At 35.0% G+C, this 17,483-nt stretch overlaps 12 non-coding genes across 12 annotated transcripts; all 12 read right to left on the minus strand.

The window, feature by feature from the left end:
• Nucleotides 1–3: 3 nt before the first annotated feature.
• Nucleotides 4–75, minus strand: TRNAD-GUC (transfer RNA aspartic acid (anticodon GUC)). Its single transcript has one exon. It is a non-coding gene; the product is annotated as a tRNA-Asp (tRNA).
• A 1,344-nt stretch (nucleotides 76–1,419) lies between these two features.
• TRNAD-GUC (transfer RNA aspartic acid (anticodon GUC)) lies at nucleotides 1,420–1,491 on the minus strand. Its single transcript has one exon. It is a non-coding gene; the product is annotated as a tRNA-Asp (tRNA).
• Nucleotides 1,492–2,841: 1,350 nt separating this feature from the next.
• On the minus strand, nucleotides 2,842–2,913 carry TRNAD-GUC (transfer RNA aspartic acid (anticodon GUC)). Its single transcript has one exon. It is a non-coding gene; the product is annotated as a tRNA-Asp (tRNA).
• Nucleotides 2,914–3,536: 623 nt separating this feature from the next.
• On the minus strand, nucleotides 3,537–3,608 carry TRNAD-GUC (transfer RNA aspartic acid (anticodon GUC)). Its single transcript has one exon. It is a non-coding gene; the product is annotated as a tRNA-Asp (tRNA).
• Nucleotides 3,609–4,947: 1,339 nt separating this feature from the next.
• Nucleotides 4,948–5,019, minus strand: TRNAD-GUC (transfer RNA aspartic acid (anticodon GUC)). Its single transcript has one exon. It is a non-coding gene; the product is annotated as a tRNA-Asp (tRNA).
• A 1,387-nt stretch (nucleotides 5,020–6,406) lies between these two features.
• On the minus strand, nucleotides 6,407–6,478 carry TRNAD-GUC (transfer RNA aspartic acid (anticodon GUC)). Its single transcript has one exon. It is a non-coding gene; the product is annotated as a tRNA-Asp (tRNA).
• A 642-nt stretch (nucleotides 6,479–7,120) lies between these two features.
• Nucleotides 7,121–7,192, minus strand: TRNAD-GUC (transfer RNA aspartic acid (anticodon GUC)). The gene has a single exon. It is a non-coding gene; the product is annotated as a tRNA-Asp (tRNA).
• Nucleotides 7,193–9,224: 2,032 nt separating this feature from the next.
• Nucleotides 9,225–9,296, minus strand: TRNAD-GUC (transfer RNA aspartic acid (anticodon GUC)). Its single transcript has one exon. It is a non-coding gene; the product is annotated as a tRNA-Asp (tRNA).
• Nucleotides 9,297–11,395: 2,099 nt separating this feature from the next.
• Nucleotides 11,396–11,467, minus strand: TRNAD-GUC (transfer RNA aspartic acid (anticodon GUC)). The gene has a single exon. It is a non-coding gene; the product is annotated as a tRNA-Asp (tRNA).
• Nucleotides 11,468–12,090: 623 nt separating this feature from the next.
• TRNAD-GUC (transfer RNA aspartic acid (anticodon GUC)) lies at nucleotides 12,091–12,162 on the minus strand. The gene has a single exon. It is a non-coding gene; the product is annotated as a tRNA-Asp (tRNA).
• A 1,357-nt stretch (nucleotides 12,163–13,519) lies between these two features.
• TRNAD-GUC (transfer RNA aspartic acid (anticodon GUC)) lies at nucleotides 13,520–13,591 on the minus strand. Its single transcript has one exon. It is a non-coding gene; the product is annotated as a tRNA-Asp (tRNA).
• A 633-nt stretch (nucleotides 13,592–14,224) lies between these two features.
• TRNAD-GUC (transfer RNA aspartic acid (anticodon GUC)) lies at nucleotides 14,225–14,296 on the minus strand. The gene has a single exon. It is a non-coding gene; the product is annotated as a tRNA-Asp (tRNA).
• Nucleotides 14,297–17,483: the final 3,187 nt, after the last annotated feature.

Here is a 17,483-nt window from a genome sequence, read left to right on the forward strand (position 1 = left end):
CGTCTCCCCGTCGGGGAATTGAACCCCGGTCTCCCGCGTGACAGGCGGGGATACTGACCACTATACTAACGAGGACATATTGTCTTCAGTTCAACAGTGCTCACCTTCATGAGGTTAGGGCATGCCCTCAATCAATTCACAGTATTGTAATAGGCAGCTTTGCTTCTTTTGGTTAGGAGAAGTAATCTTTTTTCATAAATGATTACAAATCAGAAATTCCTAGCTAAAAATAATCTGCTTTAATAAGAAATGATTGATTAAAATAAATACCTATTTATCGATCTGTCTATCTATCTTTCTATCTATCTATGTATATGTATATATATATATATATATATATATATATATACAATCAGCTCACTTTACCATTTGCAGCTTATAACCATTTACCACCAGGGGTCACTACTAACAAAAAGCATCCACTCCACTTCTAAATCCAGCCCCTAGAGTTGAGCAGAAGCATAAGATTCCCCACTGCTTCATTCCATTTTCCATTAGATTACAGATGTAAATTGTTTTTGATGGTATGGTCTGTGCAGATTGAAATATTCAGAGCATATTCTGACTTTTAGTTAACACATCTGTAAGCAATTTGGCCATCACTGAATTCAACGTTTATCTCAATCGTAATAGAGAAGGATAATGACAAATATAGTTTACAATGTTATTAAGTACATCATTTTATTTAAATGTGTGAATAAAAGGAATCGTCTCCCCGTCGGGGAATTGAACCCCGGTCTGCCGCGTGACAGGCGGGGATACTGACCACTATACTAACGAGGACATATTGGCTTCAGTTCAACAGTGCTCACCTCCATGAGGTTAGGGCATGCCCTCAATCAATTCACAGTATTGTAATAGGCAGCTTTGCTTCTTTTGGTTAGGAGAAGCAATCTTTTTTCATAAATGATTACAAATCAGAAATTCCTAGCCAAAAATAATCTGCTTTAATAAGAAATGATTGATTAAAATAAATACCTATTTATCGATCTGTCTATCTATCTTTCTATCTATCTATGTATATGTATATATATATATATATATATATATATATATACAATCAGCTCACTTTACCATTTGCAGCTTATAACCATTTACCACCAGGGGTCACTACTAACAAAAAGCATCCACTCCACTTCTAAATCCAGCCCCTAGAGTTGAGCAGAAGCATAAGATTCCCCACTGCTTCATTCCATTTTCCATTAGATTACAGATGTAAATTGTTTTTGATGGTATGGTCTGTGCAGATTGAAATATTCAGAGCATATTCTGACTTTTAGTTAACACATCTGTAAGCAATTTGGCCATCACTGAATTCAACGTTTATCTCAATCGTAATAGACAAGGATAATGACAAATATAGTTTACAATGTTATTAAGTACATCATTTTATTTAATTGTGTGAATAAAAGGAATCGTCTCCCCGTCGGGGAATTGAACCCCGGTCTCCCGCGTGACAGGCGGGGATACTGACCACTATACTAACGAGGACATATTGTCTTCAGTTCAACAGTGCTCACCTTCATGAGGTTAGGGCATGCCCTCAATCAATTCACAGTATTGTAATAGGCAGCTTTGCTTCTTTTGGTTAGGAGAAGTAATCTTTTTTCATAAATGATTACAAATCAGAAATTCCTAGCTAAAAATAATCTGCTTTAATAAGAAATGATTGATTAAAATAAATACCTATTTATCGATCTGTCTATCTATCTTTCTATCTATCTATGTATATGTATATATATATATATATATATATATATATATATACAATCAGCTCACTTTACCATTTGCAGCTTATAACCATTTACCACCAGGGGTCACTACTAACAAAAAGCATCCACTCCACTTCTAAATCCAGCCCCTAGAGTTGAGCAGAAGCATAAGATTCCCCACTGCTTCATTCCATTTTCCATTAGATTACAGATGTAAATTGTTTTTGATGGTATGGTCTGTGCAGATTGAAATATTCAGAGCATATTCTGACTTTTAGTTAACACATCTGTAAGCAATTTGGCCATCACTGAATTCAACGTTTATCTCAATCGTAATAGAGAAGGATAATGACAAATATAGTTTACAATGTTATTAAGTACATCATTTTATTTAAATGTGTGAATAAAAGGAATCGTCTCCCCGTCGGGGAATTGAACCCCGGTCTGCCGCGTGACAGGCGGGGATACTGACCACTATACTAACGAGGACATATTGGCTTCAGTTCAACAGTGCTCACCTCCATGAGGTTAGGGCATGCCCTCAATCAATTCACAGTATTGTAATAGGCAGCTTTGCTTCTTTTGGTTAGGAGAAGCAATCTTTTTTCATAAATGATTACAAATCAGAAATTCCTAGCCAAAAATAATCTGCTTTAATAAGAAATGATTGATTAAAATAAATACCTATTTATCGATCTGTCTATCTATCTTTCTATCTATCTATGTATATGTATATATATATATATATATATATATATATATATATACAATCAGCTCACTTTACCATTTGCAGCTTATAACCATTTACCACCAGGGGTCACTACTAACAAAAAGCATCCACTCCACTTCTAAATCCAGCCCCTAGAGTTGAGCAGAAGCATAAGATTCCCCACTGCTTCATTCCATTTTCCATTAGATTACAGATGTAAATTGTTTTTGATGGTATGGTCTGTGCAGATTGAAATATTCAGAGCATATTCTGACTTTTAGTTAACACATCTGTAAGCAATTTGGCCATCACTGAATTCAACGTTTATCTCAATCGTAATAGAGAAGGATAATGACAAATATAGTTTACAATGTTATTAAGTACATCATTTTATTTAATTGTGTGAATAAAAGGAATCGTCTCCCCGTCGGGGAATTGAACCCCGGTCTCCCGCGTGACAGGCGGGGATACTGACCACTATACTAACGAGGACATATTGGCTTCAGTTCAACAGTGCTCACCTCCATGAGGTTAGGGCATGCCCTCAATCAATTCACAGTATTGTAATAGGCAGCTTTGCTTCTTTTGGTTAGGAGAAGCAATCTTTTTTCATAAATGATTACAAATCAGAAATTCCTAGCCAAAAATAATCTGCTTTAATAAGAAATGATTGATTAAAATAAATACCTATCTATCGATCTGTCTATCTATCTTTCTATCTATCTATGTATATATATATATATATATATATATACAATCAGCTCACTTTACCATTTGCAGCTTATAACCATTTACCACCAGGGGTCACTACTAACAAAAAGCATCCACTCCACTTCTAAATCTAGCCCCTAGAGTTGAGCAGAAGCATAAGATTCCCCACTGCTTCATTCCATTTCCATTAGATTATAGATGTAAATTGTTTTTGATGGTATGGTCTGTGCAGATTGAAATATTCAGAGCATATTCTGACTTTTAGTTAACACATCTGTAAGCAATTTGGCCATCACTGAATTCAACGTTTATCTCAATCGTAATAGACAAGGATAATGACAAATATAGTTTACAATGTTATTAAGTACATCATTTTATTTAATTGTGTGAATAAAAGGAATCGTCTCCCCGTCGGGGAATTGAACCCCGGTCTCCCGCGTGACAGGCGGGGATACTGACCACTATACTAACGAGGACATATTGTCTTCAGTTCAACAGTGCTCACCTTCATGAGGTTAGGGCATGCCCTCAATCAATTCACAGTATTGTAATAGGCAGCTTTGCTTCTTTTGGTTAGGAGAAGTAATCTTTTTTCATAAATGATTACAAATCAGAAATTCCTAGCTAAAAATAATCTGCTTTAATAAGAAATGATTGATTAAAATAAATACCTATTTATCGATCTGTCTATCTATCTTTCTATCTATCTATGTATATGTATATATATATATATATATATATATATATACAATCAGCTCACTTTACCATTTGCAGCTTATAACCATTTACCACCAGGGGTCACTACTAACAAAAAGCATCCACTCCACTTCTAAATCCAGCCCCTAGAGTTGAGCAGAAGCATAAGATTCCCCACTGCTTCATTCCATTTTCCATTAGATTACAGATGTAAATTGTTTTTGATGGTATGGTCTGTGCAGATTGAAATATTCAGAGCATATTCTGACTTTTAGTTAACACATCTGTAAGCAATTTGGCCATCACTGAATTCAACGTTTATCTCAATCGTAATAGAGAAGGATAATGACAAATATAGTTTACAATGTTATTAAGTACATCATTTTATTTAATTGTGTGAATAAAAGGAATTGTCTCCCCGTCGGGGAATTGAACCCCGGTCTGCCGCGTGACAGGCGGGGATACTGACCACTATACTAACGAGGACATATTGGCTTCAGTTCAACAGTGCTCACCTCCATGAGGTTAGGGCATGCCCTCAATCAATTCACAGTATTGTAATAGGCAGCTTTGCTTCTTTTGGTTAGGAGAAGCAATCTTTTTTCATAAATGATTACAAATCAGAAATTCCTAGCCAAAAATAATCTGCTTTAATAAGAAATGATTGATTAAAATAAATACCTATTTATCGATCTGTCTATCTATCTTTCTATCTATCTATGTATATGTATATATATATATATATATATATATATATACAATCAGCTCACTTTACCATTTGCAGCTTATAACCATTTACCACCAGGGGTCACTACTAACAAAAAGCATCCACTCCACTTCTAAATCTAGCCCCTAGAGTTGAGCAGAAGCATAAGATTCCCCACTGCTTCATTCCATTTCCATTAGATTATAGATGTAAATTGTTTTTGATGGTATGGTCTGTGCAGATTGAAATATTCAGAGCATATTCTGACTTTTAGTTAACACATCTGTAAGCAATTTGGCCATCACTGAATTCAACGTTTATCTCAATCGTAATAGACAAGGATAATGACAAATATAGTTTACAATGTTATTAAGTACATCATTTTATTTAATTGTGTGAATAAAAGGAATCGTCTCCCCGTCGGGGAATTGAACCCCGGTCTCCCGCGTGACAGGCGGGGATACTGACCACTATACTAACGAGGACATATTGTCTTCAGTTCAACAGTGCTCACCTTCATGAGGTTAGGGCATGCCCTCAATCAATTCACAGTATTGTAATAGGCAGCTTTGCTTCTTTTGGTTAGGAGAAGTAACCTTTTTTCATAAATGATTACAAATCAGAAATTCCTAGCCAAAAATAATCTGCTTTAATAAGAAATGATTGATTAAAATAAATACCTATTTATCGATCTGTCTATCTATCTTTCTATCTATCTATGTATATGTATATATATATATATATATATATATATATATATATATATATATATATATATACAATCAGCTCACTTTACCATTTGCAGCTTATAACCATTTACCACCAGGGGTCACTACTAACAAAAAGCATCCACTCCACTTCTAAATCCAGCCCCTAGAGTTGAGCAGAAGCATAAGATTCCCCACTGCTTCATTCCATTTTCCATTAGATTACAGATGTAAATTGTTTTTGATGGTATGGTCTGTGCAGATTGAAATATTCAGAGCATATTCTGACTTTTAGTTAACACATCTGTAAGCAATTTGGCCATCACTGAATTCAACGTTTATCTCAATCGTAATAGACAAGGATAATGACAAATATAGTTGACAATGTTATTAAGTACATCATTTTATTTAATTGTGTGAATAAAAGGAATCGTCTCCCCGTCGGGGAATTGAACACCGGTCTCCCGCGTGACAGGCGGGGAAACTGACCACTATACTAACGAGGACATATTGGCTTTAGTTCAACAGTGCTCACCTTCATGAGGTTAGGGCATGCCCTCAATCAATTCACAGTATTGTAATAGGCAGCTTTGCTTCTTTTGGTTAGGAGAAGTAATCTTTTTTCATAAATGATTACAAATCAGAAATTCCTAGCTAAAAATAATCTGCTTTAATAAGAAATGATTGATTAAAATAAATACCTATTTATCGATCTGTCTATCTATCTTTCTATCTATCTATGTATATATATATATATATATATATATATATATATATATATATATATATATATATATATATATACAATCAGCTGACTTTACCATTTGCAGCTTATAACCATTTACCACCAGGGGTCACTACTAACAAAAAGCATCCACTCCACTTCTAAATCTAGCCCCTAGAGTTGAGCAGAAGCATAACATTCCCCACTGCTTCATTCCATTTCCATTAGATTATAGATGTAAATTGTTTTTGATGGTATGGTCTGTGCAGATTGAAATATTCAGAGCATATTCTGACTTTTAGTTAACACATCTGTAAGCAATTTGGCCATCACTGAATTCAACGTTTATCTCAATCGTAATAGAGAAGGATAATGACAAATATAGTTTACAATGTTATTAAGTACATCATTTTATTTAATTGTGTGAATAAAAGGAATCGTCTCCCCGTCGGGGAATTGAACCCCGGTCTCCCGCGTGACAGGCGGGGATACTGACCACTATACTAACGAGGACATATTGGCTTCAGTTCAACAGTGCTCACCTCCATGAGGTTAGGGCATGCCCTCAATCAATTCACAGTATTGTAATAGGCAGCTTTGCTTCTTTTGGTTAGGAGAAGCAATCTTTTTTCATAAATGATTACAAATCAGAAATTCCTAGCCAAAAATAATCTGCTTTAATAAGAAATGATTGATTAAAATAAATACCTATTTATCGATCTGTCTATCTATCTTTCTATCTATCTATGTATATGTATATATATATATATATATATATATATATATATATATACAATCAGCTCACTTTACCATTTGCAGCTTATAACCATTTACCACCAGGGGTCACTACTAACAAAAAGCATCCACTCCACTTCTAAATCCAGCCCCTAGAGTTGAGCAGAAGCATAAGATTCCCCACTGCTTCATTCCATTTTCCATTAGATTACAGATGTAAATTGTTTTTGATGGTATGGTCTGTGCAGATTGAAATATTCAGAGCATATTCTGACTTTTAGTTAACACATCTGTAAGCAATTTGGCCATCACTGAATTCAACGTTTATCTCAATCGTAATAGAGAAAGATAATGACAAATATAGTTTACAATGTTATTAAGTACATCATTTTATTTAATTGTGTGAATAAAAGGAATCGTCTCCCCGTCGGGGAATTGAACCCCGGTCTCCCGCGTGACAGGCGGGGATACTGACCACTATACTAACGAGGACATACTGGCTTCAGTTCAACAGTGCTCACCTCCATGAGGTTAGGGCATGCCCTCAATCAATTCACAGTATTGTAATAGGCAGCTTTGCTTCTTTTGGTTAGGAGAAGCAATCTTTTTTCATAAATGATTACAAATCAGAAATTCCTAGCCAAAAATAATCTGCTTTAATAAGAAATGATTGATTAAAATAAATACCTATCTATCGATCTGTCTATCTATCTTTCTATCTATCTATGTATATATATATATATATATATATATACAATCAGCTCACTTTACCATTTGCAGCTTATAACCATTTACCACCAGGGGTCACTACTAACAAAAAGCATCCACTCCACTTCTAAATCTAGCCCCTAGAGTTGAGCAGAAGCATAAGATTCCCCACTGCTTCATTCCATTTCCATTAGATTATAGATGTAAATTGTTTTTGATGGTATGGTCTGTGCAGATTGAAATATTCAGAGCATATTCTGACTTTTAGTTAACACATCTGTAAGCAATTTGGCCATCACTGAATTCAACGTTTATCTCAATCGTAATAGACAAGGATAATGACAAATATAGTTTACAATGTTATTAAGTACATCATTTTATTTAATTGTGTGAATAAAAGGAATCGTCTCCCCGTCGGGGAAATGAACCCCGGTCTCCCGCGTGACAGGCGGGGATACTGACCACTATACTAACGAGGACATATTGTCTTCAGTTCAACAGTGCTCACCTTCATGAGGTTAGGGCATGCCCTCAATCAATTCACAGTATTGTAATAGGCAGCTTTGCTTCTTTTGGTTAGGAGAAGTAATCTTTTTTCATAAATGATTACAAATCAGAAATTCCTAGCTAAAAATAATCTGCTTTAATAAGAAATGATTGATTAAAATAAATACCTATTTATCGATCTGTCTATCTATCTTTCTATCTATCTATGTATATGTATATATATATATATATATATATATATATACAATCAGCTCACTTTACCATTTGCAGCTTATAACCATTTACCACCAGGGGTCACTACTAACAAAAAGCATCCACTCCACTTCTAAATCCAGCCCCTAGAGTTGAGCAGAAGCATAAGATTCCCCACTGCTTCATTCCATTTTCCATTAGATTACAGATGTAAATTGTTTTTGATGGTATGGTCTGTGCAGATTGAAATATTCAGAGCATATTCTGACTTTTAGTTAACACATCTGTAAGCAATTTGGCCATCACTGAATTCAACGTTTATCTCAATCGTAATAGAGAAGGATAATGACAAATATAGTTTACAATGTTATTAAGTACATCATTTTATTTAATTGTGTGAATAAAAGGAATTGTCTCCCCGTCGGGGAATTGAACCCCGGTCTGCCGCGTGACAGGCGGGGATACTGACCACTATACTAACGAGGACATATTGGCTTCAGTTCAACAGTGCTCACCTCCATGAGGTTAGGGCATGCCCTCAATCAATTCACAGTATTGTAATAGGCAGCTTTGCTTCTTTTGGTTAGGAGAAGCAATCTTTTTTCATAAATGATTACAAATCAGAAATTCCTAGCCAAAAATAATCTGCTTTAATAAGAAATGATTGATTAAAATAAATACCTATTTATCGATCTGTCTATCTATCTTTCTATCTATCTATGTATATGTATATATATATATATATATATATATATACAATCAGCTCACTTTACCATTTGCAGCTTATAACCATTTACCACCAGGGGTCACTACTAACAAAAAGCATCCACTCCACTTCTAAATCTAGCCCCTAGAGTTGAGCAGAAGCATAAGATTCCCCACTGCTTCATTCCATTTCCATTAGATTATAGATGTAAATTGTTTTTGATGGTATGGTCTGTGCAGATTGAAATATTCAGAGCATATTCTGACTTTTAGTTAACACATCTGTAAGCAATTTGGCCATCACTGAATTCAACGTTTATCTCAATCGTAATAGACAAGGATAATGACAAATATAGTTTACAATGTTATTAAGTACATCATTTTATTTAATTGTGTGAATAAAAGGAATCGTCTCCCCGTCGGGGAATTGAACCCCGGTCTCCCGCGTGACAGGCGGGGATACTGACCACTATACTAACGAGGACATATTGTCTTCAGTTCAACAGTGCTCACCTTCATGAGGTTAGGGCATGCCCTCAATCAATTCACAGTATTGTAATAGGCAGCTTTGCTTCTTTTGGTTAGGAGAAGTAACCTTTTTTCATAAATGATTACAAATCAGAAATTCCTAGCCAAAAATAATCTGCTTTAATAAGAAATGATTGATTAAAATAAATACCTATTTATCGATCTGTCTATCTATCTTTCTATCTATCTATGTATATGTATATATATATATATATATATATATATATATATATATATATATATATACAATCAGCTCACTTTACCATTTGCAGCTTATAACCATTTACCACCAGGGGTCACTACTAACAAAAAGCATCCACTCCACTTCTAAATCCAGCCCCTAGAGTTGAGCAGAAGCATAAGATTCCCCACTGCTTCATTCCATTTTCCATTAGATTACAGATGTAAATTGTTTTTGATGGTATGGTCTGTGCAGATTGAAATATTCAGAGCATATTCTGACTTTTAGTTAACACATCTGTAAGCAATTTGGCCATCACTGAATTCAACGTTTATCTCAATCGTAATAGACAAGGATAATGACAAATATAGTTGACAATGTTATTAAGTACATCATTTTATTTAATTGTGTGAATAAAAGGAATCGTCTCCCCGTCGGGGAATTGAACACCGGTCTCCCGCGTGACAGGCGGGGAAACTGACCACTATACTAACGAGGACATATTGGCTTTAGTTCAACAGTGCTCACCTTCATGAGGTTAGGGCATGCCCTCAATCAATTCACAGTATTGTAATAGGCAGCTTTGCTTCTTTTGGTTAGGAGAAGTAATCTTTTTTCATAAATGATTACAAATCAGAAATTCCTAGCTAAAAATAATCTGCTTTAATAAGAAATGATTGATTAAAATAAATACCTATTTATCGATCTGTCTATCTATCTTTCTATCTATCTATGTATATATATATATATATATATATATATATATATATATATATATATATATATATATATATATACAATCAGCTGACTTTACCATTTGCAGCTTATAACCATTTACCACCAGGGGTCACTACTAACAAAAAGCATCCACTCCACTTCTAAATCTAGCCCCTAGAGTTGAGCAGAAGCATAACATTCCCCACTGCTTCATTCCATTTCCATTAGATTATAGATGTAAATTGTTTTTGATGGTATGGTCTGTGCAGATTGAAATATTCAGAGCATATTCTGACTTTTAGTTAACACATCTGTAAGCAATTTGGCCATCACTGAATTCAACGTTTATCTCAATCGTAATAGAGAAGGATAATGACAAATATAGTTTACAATGTTATTAAGTACATCATTTTATTTAATTGTGTGAATAAAAGGAATCGTCTCCCCGTCGGGGAATTGAACCCTTGTCTCCCGCGTGACAGGCGGGGATACTGACCACTATACTAACGAGGACATATTGGCTTCAGTTCAACAGTGCTCACCTCCATGAGGTTAGGGCATGCCCTCAATCAATTCACAGTATTGTAATAGGCAGCTTTGCTTCTTTTGGTTAGGAGAAGCAATCTTTTTTCATAAATGATTACAAATCAGAAATTCCTAGCCAAAAATAATCTGCTTTAATAAGAAATGATTGATTAAAATAAATACCTATTTATCGATCTGTCTATCTATCTTTCTATCTATCTATGTATATGTATATATATATATATATATATATATATATATATATATATACAATCAGCTCACTTTACCATTTGCAGCTTATAACCATTTACCACCAGGGGTCACTACTAACAAAAAGCATCCACTCCACTTCTAAATCCAGCCCCTAGAGTTGAGCAGAAGCATAAGATTCCCCACTGCTTCATTCCATTTTCCATTAGATTACAGATGTAAATTGTTTTTGATGGTATGGTCTGTGCAGATTGAAATATTCAGAGCATATTCTGACTTTTAGTTAACACATCTGTAAGCAATTTGGCCATCACTGAATTCAACGTTTATCTCAATCGTAATAGAGAAAGATAATGACAAATATAGTTTACAATGTTATTAAGTACATCATTTTATTTAATTGTGTGAATAAAAGGAATCGTCTCCCCGTCGGGGAATTGAACCCCGGTCTCCCGCGTGACAGGCGGGGATACTGACCACTATACTAACGAGGACATACTGGCTTCAGTTCAACAGTGCTCACCTCCATGAGGTTAGGGCATGCCCTCAATCAATTCACAGTATTGTAATAGGCAGCTTTGCTTCTTTTGGTTAGGAGAAGCAATCTTTTTTCATAAATGATTACAAATCAGAAATTCCTAGCCAAAAATAATCTGCTTTAATAAGAAATGATTGATTAAAATAAATACCTATCTATCGATCTGTCTATCTATCTTTCTATCTATCTATGTATATATATATATATATATATATATACAATCAGCTCACTTTACCATTTGCAGCTTATAACCATTTACCACCAGGGGTCACTACTAACAAAAAGCATCCACTCCACTTCTAAATCTAGCCCCTAGAGTTGAGCAGAAGCATAAGATTCCCCACTGCTTCATTCCATTTCCATTAGATTATAGATGTAAATTGTTTTTGATGGTATGGTCTGTGCAGATTGAAATATTCAGAGCATATTCTGACTTTTAGTTAACACATCTGTAAGCAATTTGGCCATCACTGAATTCAACGTTTATCTCAATCGTAATAGACAAGGATAATGACAAATATAGTTTACAATGTTATTAAGTACATCATTTTATTTAATTGTGTGAATAAAAGGAATCGTCTCCCCGTCGGGGAATTGAACCCCGGTCTCCCGCGTGACAGGCGGGGATACTGACCACTATACTAACGAGGACATATTGTCTTCAGTTCAACAGTGCTCACCTTCATGAGGTTAGGGCATGCCCTCAATCAATTCACAGTATTGTAATAGGCAGCTTTGCTTCTTTTGGTTAGGAGAAGTAACCTTTTTTCATAAATGATTACAAATCAGAAATTCCTAGCCAAAAATAATCTGCTTTAATAAGAAATGATTGATTAAAATAAATACCTATTTATCGATCTGTCTATCTATCTTTCTATCTATCTATGTATATGTATATATATATATATATATATATATATATATATATATATATATATATACAATCAGCTCACTTTACCATTTGCAGCTTATAACCATTTACCACCAGGGGTCACTACTAACAAAAAGCATCCACTCCACTTCTAAATCCAGCCCCTAGAGTTGAGCAGAAGCATAAGATTCCCCACTGCTTCATTCCATTTTCCATTAGATTACAGATGTAAATTGTTTTTGATGGTATGGTCTGTGCAGATTGAAATATTCAGAGCATATTCTGACTTTTAGTTAACACATCTGTAAGCAATTTGGCCATCACTGAATTCAACGTTTATCTCAATCGTAATAGACGAGGATAATGACAAATATAGTTTACAATGTTATTAAGTACATCATTTTATTTAATTGTGTGAATAAAAGGAATCGTCTCCCCGTCGGGGAATTGAACCCCGGTCTGCCGCGTGACAGGCGGGGATACTGACCACTATACTAACGAGGACATATTGGCTTCAGTTCAACAGTGCTCACCTCCATGAGGTTAGGGCATGCCCTCAATCAATTCACAGTATTGTAATAGGCAGCTTTGCTTCTTTTGGTTAGGAGAAGCAATCTTTTTTCATAAATGATTACAAATCAGAAATTCCTAGCCAAAAATAATCTGCTTTAATAAGAAATGATTGATTAAAATAAATACCTATTTATCGATCTGTCTATCTATCTTTCTATCTATCTATGTATATATATATATATATATATATATATATATATATACAATCAGCTCACTTTACCATTTGCAGCTTATAACCATTTACCACCAGGGGTCACTACTAACAAAAAGCATCCACTCCACTTCTAAATCTAGCCCCTAGAGTTGAGCAGAAGCATAAGATTCCCCACTGCTTCATTCCATTTCCATTAGATTATAGATGTAAATTGTTTTTGATGGTATGGTCTGTGCAGATTGAAATATTCAGAGCATATTCTGACTTTTAGTTAACACATCTGTAAGCAATTTGGCCATCACTGAATTCAACGTTTATCTCAATCGTAATAGACAAGGATAATGACAAATATAGTTTACAATGTTATTAAGTACATCATTTTATTTAATTGTGTTAATAAAAGGAATCGTCTCCCCGTCGGGGAATTGAACCCCGGTCTCCCGCGTGACAGGCGGGGATACTGACCACTATACTAACGAGGACATATTGGCTTCAGTTCAACAGTGCTCACCTCCATGAGGTTAGGGCATGCCCTCAATCAATTCACAGTATTGTAATAGGCAGCTTTGCTTCCTTTGGTTAGGAGAAGCAATCTTTTTTCATAAATGATTACAAATCAGAAATTCCTAGCCAAAAATAATCTGCTTTAATAAGAAATGATTGATTAAAATAAATACCTATTTATCGATCTGTCTATCTATCTTTCTATCTATCTATGTATATGTATATATATATATATATATATATATATATACAATCAGCTCACTTTACCATTTGCAGCTTATAACCATTTACCACCAGGGGTCACTACTAACAAAAAGCATCCACTCCACTTCTAAATCTAGCCCCTAGAGTTGAGCAGAAGCATAAGATTCCCCACTGCTTCATTCCATTTCCATTAGATTATAGATGTAAATTGTTTTTGATGGTATGGTCTGTGCAGATTGAAATATTCAGAGCATATTCTGACTTTTAGTTAACACATCTGTAAGCAATTTGGCCATCACTGAATTCAACGTTTATCTCAATCGTAATAGACAAGGATAATGACAAATATAGTTTACAATGTTATTAAGTACATCATTTTATTTAATTGTGTGAATAAAAGGAATCGTCTCCCCGTCGGGGAATTGAACCCCGGTCTCCCGCGTGACAGGCGGGGATACTGACCACTATACTAACGAGGACATATTGTCTTCAGTTCAACAGTGCTCACCTTCATGAGGTTAGGGCATGCCCTCAATCAATTCACAGTATTGTAATAGGCAGCTTTGCTTCTTTTGGTTAGGAGAAGTAACCTTTTTTCATAAATGATTACAAATCAGAAATTCCTAGCCAAAAATAATCTGCTTTAATAAGAAATGATTGATTAAAATAAATACCTATTTATCGATCTGTCTATCTATCTTTCTATCTATCTATGTATATGTATATGTATATATATATATATATATATATATATACAATCAGCTCACTTTACCATTTGCAGCTTATAACCATTTACCAAAAGGGGTCACTACTAACAAAAAGCATCCACTCCACTTCTAAATCCAGCCCCTAGAGTTGAGCAGAAGCATAAGATTCCCCACTGCTTCATTCCATTTTCCATTAGATTACAGATGTAAATTGTTTTTGATGGTATGGTCTGTTCAGATTGAAATATTCAGAGCATATTCTGACTTTTAGTTAACACATCTGTAAGCAATTTGGCCATCACTGAATTCAACGTTTATCTCAATCGTAATAGAGAAGGATAATGACAAATATAGTTTACAATGTTATTAAGTACATCATTTTATTTAATTGTGTGAATAAAAGGAATCGTCTCCCCGTCGGGGAATTGAACCCCGGTCTGCCGCGTGACAGGCGGGGATACTGACCACTATACTAACGAGGACATATTGGCTTCAGTTCAACAGTGCTCACCTCCATGAGGTTAGGGCATGCCCTCAATCAATTCACAGTATTGTAATAGGCAGCTTTGCTTCTTTTGGTTAGGAGAAGCAATCTTTTTTCATAAATGATTACAAATCAGAAATTCCTAGCCAAAAATAATCTGCTTTAATAAGAAATGATTGATTAAAATAAATACCTATTTATCGATCTGTCTATCTATCTTTCTATCTATCTATGTATATGTATATATATATATATATATATATATACAATCAGCTCACTTTACCATTTGCAGCTTATAACCATTTACCACCAGGGGTCACTACTAACAAAAAGCATCCACTCCACTTCTAAATCTAGCCCCTAGAGTTGAGCAGAAGCATAAGATTCCCCACTGCTTCATTCCATTTCCATTAGATTATAGATGTAAATTGTTTTTGATGGTATGGTCTGTGCAGATTGAAATATTCAGAGCATATTCTGACTTTTAGTTAACGCATCTGTAAGCAATTTGGCCATCACTGAATTCAACGTTTATCTCAATCGTAATAGACAAGGATAATGACAAATATAGTTTACAATGTTATTAAGTACATCATTTTATTTAATTGTGTGAATAAAAGGAATCGTCTCCCCGTCGGGGAATTGAACCACGGTCTCCCGCGTGACAGGCGGGGATACTGACCACTATACTAACGAGGACATATTGGCTTCAGTTCAACAGTGCTCACCTTCATGAGGTTAGGGCATGCCCTCAATCAATTCACAGTATTGTAATAGGCAGCTTTGCTTCTTTTGGTTAGGAGAAGTAATCTTTTTTCATAAATGATTACAAATCAGAAATTCCTAGCTAAAAATAATCTGCTTTAATAAGAAATGATTGATTAAAATAAATACCTATTTATCGATCTGTCTATCTATCTTTCTATCTATCTATGTATATATATATATATATATATATATATATATATATATATATATACAATCAGCTCACTTTACCATTTGCAGCTTATAACCATTTACCACCAGGGGTCACTACTAACAAAAAGCATCCACTCCACTTCTAAATCTAGCCCCTAGAGTTGAGCAGAAGCATAAGATTCCCCACTGCTTCATTCCATTTCCATTAGATTATAGATGTAAATTGTTTTTGATGGTATGGTCTGTGCAGATTGAAATATTCAGAGCATATTCTGACTTTTAGTTAACACATCTGTAAGCAATTTGGCCATCACTGAATTCAACGTTTATCTCAATCGTAATAGAGAAGGATAATGACAAATATAGTTTACAATGTTATTAAGTACATCATTTTATTTAATTGTGTGAATAAAAGGAATCGTCTCCCCATCGGAGAATTGAACCCCGGTCTCCCGCGTGACAGGCGGGGATACTGACCACTATACTAACGAGGACATATTGTCTTCAGTTCAACAGTGCTCACCTTCATGAGGTTAGGGCATGCCCTCAATCAATTCACAGTATTGTAATAGGCAGCTTTGCTTCTTTTGGTTAGGAGAAGCAATCTTTTTTCATAAATGATTACAAATCAGAAATTCCTAGCCAAAAATAATCTGCTTTAATAAGAAATGATTGATTAAAATAAATACCTATTTATCGATCTGTCTATCTATCTTTCTATCTATCTATGTATATGTATATATATATATATATATATATTACCTACTGGCGGTCGCCAGTAGGTAGTTATAGTTAGGACCACGTTTCCATAGGAAATCCGCAACATTCTATTTTGAATAACTTTGGCGCCGGTTGACGAATCCTCGCGAATTTTTCAAAATAGGTGGGGCGCTACGCTCCGCTCCTACCCTGAAAGTCTCGGGGGGATTCGTCAAGCGGGGGCTGAGATAAAAGGGGGGTCCCAAAACGCGTTTTTCCCATGCATTTTTCCATAGGACCTTTAGACACAGCTACAGCCCGAACGGCTGAACAGAATTACTTGAAATTTGGCAGAGAGGTAGTCCTCAGGTCAAGGAAGTGCCTTTTGTAGGTTTGGTGTAAATCTGTTCAGTAGATCCTGAGAAAATAGCATTTAAAAGCATATATATATGTGGGCGGAGCCTAACCACACATCTCATCCTGAGATCTGATTGGCTGTCAGCACTTCATCCAAGAAGTGTTGGCAGCCATCTTGGGACCAATATACATGATAGCACCTCATTAAAAAGCATTGCAGTTAATAGAAGGTTTTAAGACTTTAGTTACATTATAAATCATTTGTTGATGGTACCATACTCATTTTAGGAATTGTGGTATGTTCCAAGGTGATTTCACCATGTGAAAAAGCCTTCTGCTGGGATATCATGATTGAGAGAAAAATATTTTCTCATGCTTTTACCACGGAGGTTTGGAAGGTGATCTATAGGCTAAACTGAGAGCTTATTTTCTGTAAATTCACATTATCTTTCTCAGTCATGTGAGAATGAAGTCTGACATTCTCAGTAAAACATGTACATC

This window comes from Triturus cristatus, chromosome 4_1, assembly GCF_964204655.1.
Source record: "Triturus cristatus chromosome 4_1, aTriCri1.1, whole genome shotgun sequence".
Taxonomy (NCBI): Eukaryota; Metazoa; Chordata; class Amphibia; order Caudata; family Salamandridae; genus Triturus; species Triturus cristatus.